The 18,671-nt window shown below is 36.4% G+C and overlaps 1 pseudogene; it reads left to right on the top strand.

Annotated features, from left to right (window-relative positions):
- The first annotated feature begins 4,444 nt into the window (after positions 1-4,444).
- The window catches only part of LOC110287006 (transportin-1 pseudogene), a 76,635-nt pseudogene continuing 62,408 nt past the window's right edge, over positions 4,445-18,671 (top strand).

Genomic DNA, 18,671 nt, shown 5'->3' with positions numbered 1-18,671 from the left:
CCCACTTTATATATATTTAACATATTTATCTTATGATAAAGTTAATTTGTAATGAAGAGGTATAGAAGATGCATAATAAAATGGGTGTTGGGCGCCATCTGTGGAGGCCACTCCATTTTGTCCTTGTACCTTGACTTATGTAATCTCAGATTTTTGCCCACTCAACAGTATGAAATTACAGGTTCCTTTTCATTTAGTTGACCTTAAATACAATCAAAAAGTGGTTTGTCATTGCCATAACATATGTGCTACTATTGTGCATGTAGTATACCTTCTAGGAAGTTCACTACTGTAGGTTGCAGAGTTAGTAGTCATTCAGTGGTGCTGCTGTCGTTACATATGGCTGCTGGCTTCAGGTTTATTTGTTTGCCTCTGAGAAGTACATGGCTTTGTGCTGATTATAAAACCAGACACTAGAACTGTTAGGAAAACACTGCCTTTAATGTCCTGATTTACTCTTAGTAATGGATGTATTTTAATAAGCACAATCCAGATCCTGACATTTGAAGCACCTCAAGGAACACTAATGACAGTTAAAATTGATAACATACATGGGCTGGTGCATGGCCCCAGGCGCATGTGTAGCACAGGATTACCTTTTCTGGCCTCAGTGGGAGAAGATACATTTAATTCTGTGGAAACGTGATGCTCCAGGGAAGAGGGATGCTGGTATAGGTAAGAGGGGGGAGTGTGGGCAGGTAGGGAGCATCCTCCCAGAGGTTGGTGGAGGGTGGGAGGTGAAGAGCTCAGAGAGGGGGACCTGGAAGGGGTCAAATTTTGGAATGTAAATAAATGAAATAATTTAATAATAATAAAAAACGGTAACAGAACTACATCTGACTATCTTAAGTGAGTGTGAAACATAAATAAGGAGGCGAGAACTGGAGTAGAAAATGATAGTTCTAAGTGAAAAAAAAAAGTAAAAATCAATAAGAAAATAAGAGTTGGAGACAACAATTTCTTGGTGCTAACATGGCAGGTGGGCAAATTGACCTCCCCACAGGTTAATTATGTACAGGTTTGATGAACTCCTGTAGGAATCAACTCCTTATTTTGGGGCTATTATTTCCTGAGAGCAGTAGAGATATTTCAAGAAATAGTTGAGTGTTGGAGTATTATAAACAATGCCTAAATATTTCACTGTAGTTAAATAAACTGAGGCATGATATTTGCACATTTAGACAGCTGGAAAATATCATCTCAGGGTTATCAAATATTCTTCTTTAACGTCAACTTAGGCTTCTGTCTCTCAGGATATAATCAAATGTTGGCAAAATGTTGATATGCTCGTCTGAACAGCTTGAAATTTGTGATATTGTGTAAATATTGATGTATGATATTCACACTGACATACAGATATCCATATTCTACACACATGTAAACTTGAATGCATCGTTTTATTACATAAGCAAACAAAAATGTATGGCTACTGATTAAAAAGACACAGCTGAACATGCACATTAACTTTCTTAAAATAGTTGTTAAATCATTGTAATGGCAATTGTATTTTCAAAATAACTTAATTTGAGTTCATTTCTATATTATTTTAGTCTAAGTGTTTCTAACACTTCGGCTGACCTGTATTTTCCTATACGTGAATTATATGTGTAGTCTCTTTAGTAAAATACTAGAATAGATGTACATTCCTAGTCTCATCCTTTCTTTCCTGGAATATAAAAAGCACAGCAAGTTGTGGTGTTTTGTCCCATAAACTCTGTATTGATAACTATGTTCAGTTTATAAACTCAGTTGTAATTTGAATTATGATTATATAGTGGATTGAGTTGGTATTGCCTGTAAGATCAACTCCCTGTCTTATAAAAATCTCAGTAAAGTACCTGGGGGAAGGGAATCTTCAAAATAGACACAACTCTGATATAAAGATGCATAATTGCTTTTCTTTTAAAATATTTTTCATCAAATATATTTTGATCATGTACTTCTCTTTTACGAACCTCTCTTTTTTCTCTCTCCAAGGGAGGGAAACACAAAATTGAAGATCAAAACAAATAAAGATTCAATAAGACAGAAAATTGTTAAAACAAATGAAACAGAAAGCCCACAATATCAAACAAAGAAACAGACAGACAAACAACATAGAGTTTGTTTGATGTTGCACAACTACTCCAGGGCATGGAGTGTAGTTGGATAAATTCAGTGACATTTTACTAGGAAAAAGTGATTTCCCTTTCCCCACTAGTCATCAATTGCAATAATTTCTTGGGTAGTGGCAGACTGCCACATCCATTTCTTCTCTCAGTGCTGGGACCTCATCTGGCTAGGACCCATGCATGTCCTGTGCATACTGCCAAAGCCCCTGTGAGTTCATTTGTACATCAGTTCTATTGGGACTGGAATACACTGTTTGGAGTCACCCATCACAACTGGCTCTTACAATTTTAACGTTTCCTTTCCCACTATAGATCCCCAAGCCTTGACATGAAAAGGGTACTGTATTTAAGACTGAGGATTCTGAAGTCTCTCAATGGATATTGTTCAGTTGTAGATTTCCACATTAATCCCTATCTACTGCAAGAGGAAGCTTTTCTGATGAGGGTTGGGGGAAGGGTCTGTTCTAATAATATGTCATTAGGAATCGTTTTTATTGCTAAGTTCTTTAGCAGAATAATAATAGCTTCTTCCATAGTCACATGACCAATGCGGTATTAAATTCTTGGCTCTTTTAGCAGTGTTAGGTATGGGTTCCATTTCATGGAGTGGCCCTTAAATACAATAATATCAATAAATAATAATAATAATAATAATAATAATAATGGTTAGGTAGTACCATAGTCACATAACAATTGTGACACTATTACACCACTATATCGTTCAGGTGGGTCTTTGTTTTAGGTTGCATAGTTTGTACTTGGTAATTACTGATGATTTCTTTGCTCTTCTAGTAGTTTGCAGAGTATTTTACAGCATCGGGAATGCTAGTCGGTAACAATGAAGCTTCTAGTTGTGCAGCAGTTCAACTTCTCCTTGTTAGGTGAAATAGAAACATATCATCTTTAGCAATAGAGCCTTGCTATCAGGCTGTCAAGAACAATTGATAGCTTTGTCTATAGACTATGATATTTTGGGGTAGGTACATGATACTTCTTTGGTCAATGGCTCAACAAGATATACACAATTCCTGAAACTGGAGCTTTTTTTCACTCAATGATATAAAATGTCTAGTTGGGGCATTGTTGCCACCATTATATGATGGCTCCACTAAGATTTGTTTTACATGTGTATATGTTTCAGGAAACTTCTATATGAGATGTAATTCACACATGACACTCCTAAAATGTCTAAAAACCTGACTACATAAATCATTGGCCTAGAGGAAAATCTACTAGTATTTTTTCTGCTAATATAACATCAGCTTCAATGACAATGCATCACTTCATCAGAGAAGCCCCTTCTTGCAGGAGATAACCGCTAACACAGACAACAAGACACAGATACTTTATGAAGAGTAATATTGAATAAAAGAGAAGTCTCCATCAAACACTTCCCCTAGTAGTTCATGCATTTATGTGGAAGATGAGGCAGAATTTAGGTAAGAGACATAAATGAGGTGGTGGGTAACTCAAAGGAAACAGTATATTTTCAACACAACAGGAATGATGCACATATCAACTTACAGTGATTTATTAGCATACACAAGAGCTACACAAGAACACACCAAATAGAATTCTAGAATTGAGAAGGTAGAAGTGGACAAAATGACCCACCCATAACCATGAAACTTCTGGCAGGGGGAAGAAGTTTTCTCTAATGAACTGTCATAATGTAAAACAACCATATTCCAAGGAAGTCCCCATGGCAAGAAGTAGGTGGCCATAAAATAAAATTGATTCCTTGTTTGTTTGTTTGTTTGTTGAATTTTGTGAAATTTTGTTTCTCATTTTCCTGTTTGTTTTGTTTTGGTATTTTTTCTTATTTTTTTTCTTTTTTGCTTAAATTTTCATATTTCTTCTTAGAGAGAAAAAGAGAGGAAGGATGGCATAGAAAGACACACACACACACACACACAGAGTGAGAGACAGAGAGAGAGAGAGAGACAGAGAGAGAGAGAGAGAGAGAGAGAGAGAGAGAGAGAGAGAGGCAGACAGACAGAACTTCAGTGAAAGAGGAGTTGGTAGGAATTGTGCCAAAGGGTAAAACATTATAAAAATGGTGAAATAAAAGAGAAACAATTGTTGACAGTGATTTAAAGATATAGGAAAAAGGTAGTAAAAATTGATGCAGCTGCTATGGAAACAAGTGTGGAAGTTTCTCAAGAAGTTGGAAATAGATCTGCCACATGATTCAGCTATATCTCTTTATAGTATGCCCAAATTACTCTTCCTTTTACTCTAAAAATACTTTCTCATCTTAATTCATTGCAGTTTTATTCACAATATCCAGGGCATGTGAGAAACTTAGATGTCCATCAACTGATCAACGAATAATGCAATTGTACTGTGTTCACACAGTGAAAGCCTATTCAGCTCTTAAGGAAATAGGAAAATTTGAAATCTGTAGGCAAATGGAAGTAATCATTCTGAATGAGGTAACCCAGACACAGAAAGACAAATGTTCTGTTAGGTGTAGATGCTGGCTTTCAATATTTGGATATTTGTGTCTAATTAGAGTTGACAAGGAGATACGGAGGCCGGTACATAACCATGGGAACAAACTTTCAACAAAGGGGAAATGGAAGACAGATGGTGCAAATGGTGAGATGGGGAAGAATAGATGAGGAGGTGTTGAGTGGACGAGGAGATGTCAGGATACAGGAAAGAGTTTGGGAAGGGATAACCAACACTGAAGACCTTTGAGAGTCACATGGCAATCTACTGCTATAAACACACACACACAAACACACACACACACTCTATCTGAATATATATGTATATATTTATATATATAGCATGTGTATGTTTATGTATATGTGTGTATATATAATGAATATATAATGTGTATATTTAGATATACACATTTTAATATATGCTATATATATGTACATTTTAATAGATATTAAATTATTTAAAATGTATACACACATATACACACACATTTTAAGAGGATTAAAAAGGATTTATCCTGTAATGGGGATGTGGTGATAACACTCCTTTTAGAGACCATACACCATCAAAGAAAAAGCCTAGTCAAAATATTTTGATTCTTTTTAAATTATTGTTCAGTGGTGTACCAAAAATCCCAAACATGGCATTGTTCTTCAGAATTTGATGGTGAAACCATATATATATATATATATATATATATATATATATATATATATATATATATATATAATCAGAACATATTTGAGTCATTGAAATTGGAGAAATCAAGCAATCAAGCTTTTACTTGTCCTGAAGCCTCATCCCTACTAGCTATTTTTCATAGTGCTAGATGATAAGGTGCATATTATTGGAAAGGAAAATTAATCATTGATCTTACTAAGCTGCAAACTACAACAACCAGCCTGTCAGGATATTCCATGTGGTATAACAGTGGCAAGAATGACATGGGAATCATGGGTATAACCATCCATTTTCTTATTGGCTTTAGGGCCTGATCCAAAAGATTAGACTCATGTCTGGCACTATTATTTGGAATCAGATGGAGAGACTACATTTTTTTCATCAACCAGATTACAGAACCAGCCACTATTTTTTTGCCAAGTCACCACAGTATTAAGTACATTCATCAAAGAAACACCTTTTAAAGGTATATAACAATACAGAAACCCACAACTAGTCAAGCTGAAGTGAATAAGAGACATGCTTAGCCCTAGATGGGACTACATTACATGATGCTCCTAAATTTCAGAGATAATCACAGAACAAAGGATAGGCAAGATTGTAAAAGCCAGAGAAGGTAGATAACTACAAAAAAATTTCAGGATACAGTAAGTTACACATATGAATTTGGAAAGGTTTTGACAGCATGAAGAAGACTGCATAGCATCAAGTCAGAAAAAAACCAGCTAGGAGGGAAGAGGTGGCCACAAGATTCCATCCATAGCTAAAGAGTTATTGATAATTGATTTTTGCTAGAAGAAGGAGAGTTAGTTTTCTTCGAGCAAGATGTGCCTGAGAGGGAGGCTACCCATGCTCCAGTTGATGGTCTGACACATACTGGCAAAGCTGAGATTATTCTGTGTGTAAAAAAAAAAAAAAAAAAAAAAACAAAAAACAAACAAAAAAAATACAAAAAAAGCCAAAAGCACATATGAAATTGGGAAGGAGTAGTGTTGGAGATAATAGGGGAAGGATTAGAGGGGGGATTGATGGAGACAGAGTGATAAAAACACACTGTACATATGAATAAAACAGTCAAAACAGTAAAATTGTAAGTGTGGAATCAAAGTTTGCAGTTTTAACTGATTGACACTTCTTGTGCTAAAGTAAAAATCCCAAGTCACAACATTCTCCACAAGGAATATATTTTTATGTTCAGGGGTTGCTTAAAAGCAAATGATGCTTGGATTAATTCTCATTTATTTGAAACTATTCTCTTCCATTTCTGAAATTCTTTCCCATGAATTTTTTGTTTGTTTGTTTGAATGAGGTTATGAATCTTCCTAGTGAAGATGGCTTGACAGAAAGAGATAGAAACAGTGGCAGGAGCTATAACTGCTAGCACAACACAGCTCTGACCACCATGGTCCATCATCTAGTGGGCACGTTCAGGAGTCAAAGCAAGGACCTGTCCAGAGTCCCTGTGAGAGGGGACCATCCCTGCAAGTATAACACTCTTTCTTTGGATGGTGGTATCCTATAAGTGAAGGGAAGGGGTTTTGAATTCACCTGTATTTGTATCGCTTTGAACTCTTTTTTTTTGGTTTTGTTTTAATTAGATATTTTCTTTATTTACATTTCAAATGTTATCCCCCTTCCTGGTTACCCCTCCAAAAACCCCATACCCCCTCCTCACTCCCCTTAACACCAACCCACCCAATCCTGCTTCCTGGCCCTGGCATTCCCCTATACTTGGGCATAGAACCCTCACAGGACCATGGGTCTCTCCTCCCACCAACCAAAGAAAACACATGCTGGGACTCATGGCTCCAGCTGCATATGTAGCTTTGAACTCTTGACTCTCAGCAAGTTTCTAGTCAGTGCTTTTTACTGAAAAAAGTAAAAACTGAAGTAGAAGGGAAAGGGAAGGAATGCATGGGGACAGAGTGACTAAGATGGAAAATAGTAAGAAGTGATATAAGGAGGGGTGACTTAAGGAGGGGTGGCACAAGGAAGAGTGAGGCAAGGAGGAGTGAAATAGAAACCATGTTATCAGAGAAAACAGAATCTGAGACAGTTGAATTTGCAAAGTGTAATAGACTTTGTAATTTATTTTATAACCATCCCATCTCTTCATTAAAAATTAAATGTATTTTAGAGATATGTGTGTATGATGGAGTATACAGGACAGATGGGAACAGAATTCTCATATGTAACCTACTGGCACCATACTTGTTTAATCTGTTTTTCTAGAGCCTCTGTCATAATTTTCTCCTATAAATATCATTCATTTTCACAAGTTTGGAAGGAGATACCATCTCACAGAATGCTTTGTAACTTCAGCTTTTAGAATCCTGTAAATACCCAAGAAACAGTGCCTGTCCTGGGGTCCACTGTGAAACTTTTTCACTTTTTTATAAAAGTTTATTGTGGTCAAAATTGTATATTAAATTATTTTAATTTATGAACTCATCCTTACATTAAATATTATACAAGTACTTTTATATCCTAAAGGTAGAAATAGAGATGCAATTTTATTTAATAGAAACACCAAATAGGTGTTTAATACATAACCTTATAGCTTTTGCAGTTGCAAATGCTGTCTTTTGAGTTCATTTTCTGTGAAATCACAGGTAGATTTAGTCATTACAACTCAGCATATTCCATTCATTAATATTTCATTTACAGTTATAGTGACACCGAGTCGTCACCATAGGCTTTTAAAATAGCAGAGAGTCGTGAAATTGAACCCTGATCTAAAAAGATGAAACCACTTCTCCATTAAGTAAAACCTGTAAAGTGCCATCCCTCTAGCTGGCAAACCCTATAATTCTCCTTGACTGTCCAATAGTCTCTCCCCATTTCTCAGGAGGAAGTCATTAGCTGGCAGCCAGAGTGAGTCCTCATTCTCACTTACAGCAAACTACCTTCACTGAATGTGTTAGAAGACATTCAGGAGTCTACCCCGAAGCACTGTCAAACATGTGTTACCGACTACATTTTTCAAGTGCGTTTTGCTATTTGGTCTTGTGAATTTGTAATCACATTTGTCGGCTTGTTCATTATCTCTCTAATTTGTAGGTCTCTAGCATTTGAGGGAAGTTGGCCTGCTCTTCTGTAACTTTAGCCTGCATCAAGCTTACAACGTTATGGCTATTGGCAAATCTAAAACATAAATGTAAGCAGTTATTTGCTTCTGGAATGATTTCTTTAATTTTGACCTAATGTAACATATTAATAGAAGAAGGAGATATGTTTATTTTTAAAGGAAACGAGGTGCTTCAGAAATAAGGTTCTGTCTTCCAAATTAGGTTATATAAAATTAAATCCTTCTAAATAAAACAAACACAATAAAATCAAAGACCAAAAGCAACTTGAGATAAGAAAATTAGTTACTTAAATTGATTAGGTTTAAAAAATCCAGTATACCTATGGGCAGGACAGTACAGACTACAAATGGACAGTGGATATGGAAGATGGTAATCATATTACAAGTCAAGTAATTTGAAATAAAATTACCACAGAAGCGACATGTTAAGTTATAATCAGAAATGACAAGTGTGAAAATAGCACCTTACATATTGCTAATGAAAGTGTTATAACAAATAAGACATTTAAGACAAATGAGTAATAAGCCCAAACTGCTTCCTTAGAACTCAGGCAAATTTCTATACATACAATGAAGAACTGTAAAAAAAAATTGTGACTTTGTTTGGTTTTATTTATACAAAAGTAGAGATAATTATAAAAAATCACTTTATTACATTGGAACATTATGGTGCATGTACACACTGATAAATCTAGTATCATAACATTAAATAGGCATAAAATTCTTTCTATGTGATCTTGTGATTCTGGAGTTACAGAGACAAAGGTTGGAGCAGAGACTGAAGGAAAGACCATCCAGAAACTGCCCCACCTGGGTATCCATCCCATGAACAACCACTAAACCCAGACACTATTGCAGATGCTAAGAAGAGCTTGCTGACAGGAGCCTGAAATAGCTGTCTCCTGAGAGGCTCTGCCAGTGCCTGGCAAATACAGAAGTGGATGCTCACAGTCATCCATTAGATGGAGCACAGGGTCCCCAATGAAAGAGATAAAGAAAGTACCCATGGAGCTGAAGGGGTTTGCAGACCCCTAAGAGGAACATCAATATGAACTAACCAGTAACCCCAGAGCTCTCTGGGACTAAACCACCAATCAAAGAAAACACATGGAGGGACTCGTGGCTCTAGCTGCATATGTAGCAGAGGATGGCCTAGTCAGTCATCAATGGAAGGTGAGACCCTGTGAAGGTTCTATGCCCCAGTATAGCGGAATGCCTGGGCCAAGAAGCAGGTGTAGGTGGGTTGGGGAGCAGGGGCGTGGAGGGAGAGAGAACAGGGGATTTTCCAGGGGGCAGGGGTGGAGTAGGAAAGGGGATAACATCTGAAATGTAAATAAAGAAAATATCTATTTTTTTAAAAAGGAAAAAATAGGCATAAAATTAAGGAAATTAAGTCCTAAATTAAACCACATGTCTACGTGCGTCTAACAGAACTCTTACTGCATAGGCTCCGGTGACACTGTAACATGAATGCTAATATTGGCCATAGTAGAATTGAAATCATATGAAGTTCTATTTTTAATGAAAGAGCAAGGACAGCATATTAGTTTATTTTCAGCTCTTCTTACTCACTAAAGTTTAACATATTTTAAATTTGCCATCTGTACAATAAGGAGTTTCCAGTTTTCTATACAGGTAACATTTAATGTGACAGATGCATTTTCATCTTCCTTTTCCAGTTCAGTGTTAAAAGTAGCAAAATAACAATGGAGTATTTTCACCTGGAACACTCCAGACATCATTATCTGAGCTATTTTAATACTTAAAACTAGGAAATGAGGAAATACCATTCACCTGAAACCAAGATGCTGTCCATTCCTCACTACAAAGACAGAAATACTGCTAAGAGTATGTATTAGTTAGGGTTTTACTGCTGTGAACAGACACCATGACCAAGGCAAGTCTTATAAAAAAACAACATTTAATTGGGGCTGGCTTACAGGTTCAGAGGTTCAGTCCATTATCATCAAGGTGGGAGCATGACAGCATCCAGGCAGGCATGACGCAGGAGGAGCTGAGAGTTCTATGTCTTCATCCAAAGGCTGCTTGCGGAAGACTGACTTCCAGGCAACTAGGGTGAGGATCTTATACCCACACCCACAGTGACACACCCATTCCAACCAGGTCACACATATTCCAACAAGGCCACACCTTCAGATGGTGCCACTCCCTGGTCCAAGGATATACAAACCATCACATTCCACTCCCTGGTCCCCATAGACTTGTTCAAAAACATGAGTCTATGAGGGCCACACTTAAACATAGCATAATGCAAAATGCATTTAGTCCAACTTTCAAAGTCCTCATAGTCTAGAGCAGTCACAACAATGTTAAAAGTCCAAAGTTCAAGGTCTCTTCTGAGCTTCATCCAATCACTTAACTGTAATCCCCAGAGAAAGACAGGGAACCAGCTGGGCAAACTCCAAACTCTGCATCTCTATGGCTGATGTCAAAGCGGTCTTCAGATCTCCACTCCTTTTTCATCTTTGTTGACTGCAACAAACTGCTTTCTCCTAGGCTGGTTCCACTCCCTGTTAGCAGCTTTCCTCAGCATGTATCCCATGGCTCTGGCATCTTTAACACCTTTGAGTCTCCAAGGCAATTTCAATGTTACAGCTTCTTGTTTCAGTGTCTGGGATTCCACTTGATCTTTTGGACTCCTCCTAAGGGCTGGCATCACTTTTCCAGCTCTGCTCTCTGTAGCACTCTAGGCTCAGGTTGATCCACTCTACTACGGCTGCAGTTCTTGGTGATCACTCCATGGTACTGACATCTCCAATACACTGGGGTATTCCACACCAACTAGGCTTCACAATAGCCTCTCATAGGCTCTCTTCAGGGTTCCAAGCCTCAAATCCTTTGCATGACCCCTTCAGTCCTAAGCCATCAACTACAGCTGAGGCTTCACCTTCTCCAATGGTCTTCCCTGGACTCTCACAGTGCTAAGCCTCAGCTTCTCTCCATTATCCCTTCATTCCTTTGCAAGCAGCACCACCTGAGTGACTCTTACACATTACCAAGTCCAGCCGCAGCATGAGGTACAACCTTGGTTATCTCTGAAACACAGCTTCTTTGTGCTCCCAGCAAACAATTTCCAGAAGATTTCACCTCAGTGATGCTGGTCTCTTCTTAATCACTGCTAATTCCTTAGCTCCAGCTAACCAGCATCAATTTTCCCAATAGTTCCTTCCATTCTTAACTCTAGAGCCAGAGCCACGTGGCTGAAGCTGCCAAGTTCTGCTGCTTACAGGAACTAGAACAGGATCCCCTTGTACTATTACATTATCACTAGCTTTATGTTTTCTAAATCCTTCACTGCCTAAGCTTGGCTATCCTGGTTCGTGCTCTGTAGATTGACCTTGAATGCAGAGATCAGCATGCCTGTCTCCTGAGATTAAAGGTGTGTACCACCATGCCTGGTTCTAATTAAGCTGGGTAGAATCTTGCCCCAAGATCCCACTCCCTTAATCTTTTATCTCCTAGAACACACGATTTTGCTCCATTTCACTTCCTGGTACTCCTTTAACACTCAAACCATATATTTTATATTTTGCCTTTCTAAGCTTGCTATGCTTGTTCAAACTTCTCTTCATAAGACTTAACCAGAGAACAAAGTCTCTGCTGGGCTCTTTTGAAACTTTTTTTGTCAATGCAATTAATCCAAGTCTCTTCACTTTAGCCTCAGGCAAACTTTTCAGACAAGGGCAAAAAGTAGCCACATTCTTCACCAAAATACCACAAAACCAGTCTTTATGCCACATTCTGAAATTCTTCTCCTTTGAAATCTCTTGGACCAGGTCAACACAGTTCAAATCACTCCCAGCAACAAAGTCTTCCATATTCCTACTAGGATGACCCATTAAGCCCCATTTAAAGCATTCCACTGCTTTCCAAATCCAAAGTCCCAAAATCCACATTCTTTCAAATAAAAGCATGGTCCGGCCTATCACAGCAATACCCCACTCCCGGTACCAACTTCTGTATTAGTTAGGGTTTTACTGCTGTGAACAGACACCATGACCAAGGCAAGTCTTATAAAAAAACAACATTTAATTGGGGCTGGCTTACAGGTTCAGAGGTTCAGTCCATTATCATCAAGGTGGGAGCATGACAGCATCCAGGCAGGTTCTATGTCTTCATCCAAAGGCTGCTTGCGGAAGACTGACTTCCAGGCAACTAGGGTGAGGATTTTATACCCACACCCACAGTGACACACCCATTCCAACCAGGTCACACCTATTCCAACAAGGCCACACCTTCAGATGGTGCCACTCCCTGGTCCAAGGATATACAAACCATCACAGAGTACTTACTGTCAAATAAGTTCATCCTATGCATAGATGCCCTCCTAACCTGAGTGTATATCAAGAGAACCAAAACCTCATAACCTCAAACAACTCTTGTGCAATCACCAGGGCATGATCAGACTTATCTCCAAATGTAATTAAATTTAAATATACCTCTATTTATTCCCAGTTAAATTTTCACCCTCCTCATTGTTGTGCATATTAATTATACTACACAATCATAGGCCCACTGATTTGTTGCTTTTTAATAGGTCTCTAGTGTTTCTCTAAAGTATATTAATCTTTCCATTATCATTGTGGGGCTTTTAAAAACATCACCTTGTCCATATTCCTTAGTGCTGTTGACAATCAGAATGTTTCTTTAATGTAATCATGATGAAGCTGAAGCAGTTAACATGGACTATTAAGTCACCTAGCTATGCAGGAGACATTCTGTGCCAAAGATGGAATTCAACTCGACGTATATTGAATTCCAGTAAACTAAAATTAAGTAACAGCTGTACAGGTAAAGATGAAGTAAGGAATCTAGGATCAATGTATTAATCAAGAGGTGTTCATAGGCAAATATTTAAGAATACATTGTATATGTCTATTTATGGAAGAATAATGACACATGACCACATATTTCATACTTTTAAAATTGTGTGTCTGCTTGTGTGTGTGTGTCTGTGTATGCATGTGTGTGTATATTTATGTGTGTTTGTATGTGCAAATCCAAGATTCCCATTGTTATGGAGGTCTAAAAGAAACAATTTAGGAGTTGATGATTTCTTACCATTTCCTGGGATCCAGGGATCAAACTCACATCATCAATATTCCATGCAAGCCCTTCTATCCAGTAAAATATCTTGCCAGCCTACATATTTTATTAAAAATATAATGTTTACATTCATTTTGTGAGAATTTTGTATATGCATAATTATATTTTGGTGTATTCTCCCCTGTTCTTTCCTCAAATCCCTCTGATATTAATATATATCTCTAACTTCATATCCCATTTAAATTTTTCCCTTAATTATTGTTTATATATATATATATATATATATATATATATATATGCTTATAAATATGTGAATACAACCTACTGAGTCTATTTAATGTTCTTAATATGTATATGTTTTTAGGACTTATGGCTTGGTACTAGATAACCAATCAGGGATTTCATCCCTGAAATTTAGCTCTTCACATAGGGGTGATGCCTTGTGATATTTTTAAAAACCATGTTGGCCTGTCCATATGTGTTTTCACTGTTCAAATCTTGTTTATCCTACCATACTTTTGAGACCTCATGGAGGTAGTTTCCCTGTCCTTTATAGAAGCCAGGACTTTTCATCAAATATCTTGGACTTCTGGCTCTTAGAATCTTTCAACATCTTCTTTTGCAAAGTTCCCTGAGTGTGAGGTGTAGACTCTGTGTAGCATAGGGATATGTCCCCAAATTCTGTTTCTCTCTACTTTCTGTTGTGGCTTTCTGTGATGGCATTTGCATTTCAACTCTATATGTTTTCATGGTGTATATTAAATGAAAACAAAACATTGTATTGTCTTGAAATATGGTTTTATAAAAATCAGTTTCTCTGTAAAATTTGTGTATTTTTCTCATCATTTTAAAATGTCAAGTATAATAAGCAAACATTGTCCAAGTTACTCTGACAGCAAATATACTGATAACCCCATTATGACATTTATCAGAAATTAAATAGTGGTGCTCAGTTCTATGTATGTCTTAAGTATTGTGTAATACCATTAGTCAATTTGTAATATCAGGAAATAGTATTAGTTAAAAATTTATTCCTCTTTGTGATTTCTGCAATAGCCACTTTTTTGTTGATAGGATAAACTACTATGACCAAAAGCAATTTTGGGAAAAAGACTTTATTCTGTCTTAGAATTACAGAGGGATAGGGCTCTGAGAGGCACCAAGGAAAGCAAGAGTTGGGTCACATTCTATTGGCACATGGGATGATGAGAGAAAGTTTGGCTAGGCTGAAAATTCTCAAAGCATGCACTAAGGAACACACTTTCTCAAGCAAGGTTCCTTATTTTAAAGGTTCCACAACATCCCCAAATAGCACCAAAATTGAGGAACAAATATTCCAAAAGTGAGCCACTGAGGTACCTTTCATATTCAATCCAAAATATGTGCTTTTTTGAAACATAAGTTAAAGAAATAAAATTCATGACAAACTTGTTATTTTTATGGAGATAAACATCTTTGGGTTTCATATCTAACAAATTTTTCTGTAGTATTTTCTAAATCTCAGGCTATATATTTTATGTTTTTTACAAAACTTTGCAATTTAGCCATTACTATAACACCTATAATACAGGTAATTATAGTATAGGTAGAAAGTGATAAGTTTACTTAGCAGTCATGCTAAGAAGTGACTAATGACGTTCCCTTGGGATTCTAGTTCTTACGAGAATAAATCAATTCAAAGGGAACGGCAAAAATTAAATACCAACATGAAAAATCTTCTACTCAATGAATAGGTTAATTAACTTAATAAGCTGTTCTCAAAATAAGAAACACAAATAACCAATAAATATTCATCAAAATGTTAAACATCCTTAGCAATGAATAAAGTATATAGTTAGAAGATGAAAGTGAGGTACATTTATACAATGGAATTTTGTTCCGAATTTAATAATCTCTATGGATGAGTCCCCACATTGGTTATCCAATTCTAAATAGTGAGCCCTGAAATAAAATGCATACACTAATACTAAATAAATTAATCAGATTCTACACACACACACACACACACACACACACACACACACCAAAAATAAAGAAAATATGGTCATTAATTTGGCAAGAAATGAGTAAAAGGGTACATAGAAGAGGTCGAAGACATAAAAGAAATGGGAGATGATTCAATTGTGTTTTAATAAAACAATATATATTGAAATGGTAAAATCATGAAATTTGCAGGTAAATGTATCAAACTATAAGTGGTCTGTATGAGGTGACTCAGACACAGACAATTGAATGTCAACATGTTTTCTTTTATCTGAGAAAGGTAGTTTTAAATCGTGTGTTCTCTTTGAAGTGACCAGATGGGAATTTAGTAGTGTTTAATGGAGGGATAACAAGGGAGAATGCAGAGGTCTAAAGGGTTAATGGAGATAATGGAGCAGGCTATTGTCAATACTCTTGGCTATCCACCAGAACTTGATGCTAAGATTTTATTGCTAAAGAATAGATTCACCAGGATCAGATGGAGATGTAGAACTCTCAGCTCTGCCTGCTCCACACCTACCTGAATGCTGCCTTGCTCTTGTCTTGATGATACTAGACTGAACCTCTGAACCTGTAAACCAGCCCCAATTAAATGTTGTCCTTTTAAGAGTTGCCTTGGTCATGGTGTTTATTCACAGCAATAAAACCCTAACTAAGACATTACCTAAGAGAGGAGGAGAGATTGACAGAGTTCAGAGGGAAACAAGAGGATGTTTTATAAGAATAATCAGGGTGATATACATAAAATTATGAAAATAAAAACAAATTAAATCAATAAAAGTAGAAACAACAACGACCATTGTGGGCTAGGATTTATAGAAAAGGGATTCTCATACACCACTGGTGGCAATGTAGAGTGTTATAGTTACTGTAGAATCCAGCACAGAGGCTTCTTAAAATACTGAGGTTAAAACGGAAACATATTGCAGATATGTAACTTCTGGATATATATCCCAAAGGTCTCTGTGTTATATTACAGATACATCTGCACATTAAAAAAAGACTTATTTATTTATTTATTTATTTATTTATTTATTTATTTATTTATTTATTTATTTTACTATGAGTACTCTATCTACATGCCAGAAGAAGGCATCAGATCCCATTATAAGTGATTGTAAGCCACCATGTGGTTTCTGGGAATTAGACTCAGGACCTCTGGAAGAGCAGCCAGTGCTCTTAACTCCTGAGCCATCTCCCCATCCCCATATTTGCTCATTTTTATTTTTGCACTCTTCTCAATAGTCAAGATACTGATGTTGCCTACATATTCATCAACAAATAAAATAAAGATATATTCAATAATAAATCAACAATTAGTAAAAATGAATAATAATAAAAAAAAACAGTTGTACATACTTCAGCAAAATTTAATTTGCCCCAAGCAAAAAGTGAAATTACCCCTTTTGGACAGTGGATAGAAGTGGAATTCATTATGATAAGTGAAATAAGCTACATCCAAATTACTAAAATATATTTTCTTTTACATACAAGTCCAATATTTTTATTTCTGTGGGTATTTGACTTTGTATGTGGTGTGTGTGTGTGTGTCTGTGTGTGTTAGTCATGATAATAAGAAGGTTAGAAAGAATACATTTCAGAGAGGTTAATAATAGAATACTTATTAAATGAAAGCAAGGTAAAAGAGGATTGTTAGAGTAGCGTTAAAGAACAGGATTTTAGAGAGGCAGATCCATAAGAACAAAGTATATATGAATGGCATATATGAAACCATTGCATTCATGCTAATTAAAAACTAACTAAAAACAAAAATAATGATTTTAGTTACTGATTTTTTTAGAGATACAAACTTTAGAGATACCCAGCAATTGATGAATACCTTGTCTGATGTTAAAACAGAACATTAGCATTTAGTAATATGGATGTCTTACACTAAATTCATCTAAATCCACAAAGCACTAGAAATATGGCAATCAGCCATGTTTTGCATTACATCTAGAAATGCTTATTTCAAGCAATTTAAATGAAAGGATTTTATTTGACCTCCTAAAGGAAAGATAATGTGTATTAGGATAATGATTGTTTAAAATAAATAATTTACTGTATTGCCATTTTTTCTTAAAGCAGTATATTCCTGTGTAGCCCTTGCTGGCCTAGAATTCACTATGTAGCCCAGACTGGATTCTTGATCCTTATGCTTCAATCTTCTGATTATTGGGTATGCATTCACAAACCCAGCTTTATACTGATATCTTCAGTAAGCAATGGGTTATCATTTTTTAAAGAATTACAATAGCAACACAAGAAAACATTATTTGATTTTGAGTATATTACCTTTGTGGTAGTGATAAAGTTGGAAAGTTTTACATGTGTCCTGGCTCATCGAGCAGTACAGATTGGATATATACAGTTATTTGTATAGCAGTTATGTCTCATTAATGCTGTTTTTATTAAAAAGTATTAATCCATAAAAAGAAATAAAAACAGTATTGAATTACCTGGTACAGGACTCACATGACAGCCCACAGTCTGAAATTTCACACTGTGTTTCTGGTCACATCACCCAGGGTTGTGAGCTGCTAACAGTTATTTAGAACATCTGGTATCTTTCTTATTACTGGCACTATGAAAGGTGATAGGGTGGGAAGCAACCTATCTTCCATGGTTAGGTTAGATACAGGTGTGTTGGAGGTTAGAAATGAAGACCTGGTTAGTTTTGTGAAGTCTTTGCAGATGTAGTCTTGATAATGGTGTTACCATTTGCACCTTTTCCACTAAGACTGTCAGAACTTGATGTGAATCTTTGAACTTAGAGACTGCAGCTGGGAATGCTGTTGCTTTCAGTCTTCACTAACATACTCAGAGACTGGACACGTTTTCATTGAGATTAGAGCAAGAGTTGTCTAGCAAGTCTGCCAGGCATACCTTGCCAATGATGGGGTCTTGTAATGCAAGAGGGCTAAAGATGGTAGAGTAATCTGTAAATAAAAATGAAGTCTCATATTTAATGAAATTCTTAATAAGATACTATCAATGCAGATCACTGAGATTCTTGAAATATCCTCAAACAGGCATATTTGAAAAAGACTTGGTTGAATTAAAAGATACAATATGATTCTAGGGAAGACATATAACATGCACAGATCTTCAGTCCTACTTGCAAAAGTAAGAGACACTTGTATTCATCCTAAGGTCTCACACAGAGAGAATGTTCTAATCACTTAGCTAATACGACTTGTCTAGTAAATTTCAGCTAGTTCTCTGACTACATTTTTGTAAAGATGGAGAAAAAAATCTCCTCCTAACCTTGAAACCACAGTTTTCACTTG

This window comes from Mus caroli, unplaced genomic scaffold (genome assembly GCF_978045245.1).
Source record: "Mus caroli unplaced genomic scaffold, Mus_caroli_1 scaffold_1, whole genome shotgun sequence".
NCBI classification, from domain to species: domain Eukaryota; kingdom Metazoa; phylum Chordata; class Mammalia; order Rodentia; family Muridae; genus Mus; species Mus caroli.
The sequence above is the reverse complement of the archived record's forward strand: the minus strand, read 5'-3'. Positions and strand labels throughout refer to the sequence as shown.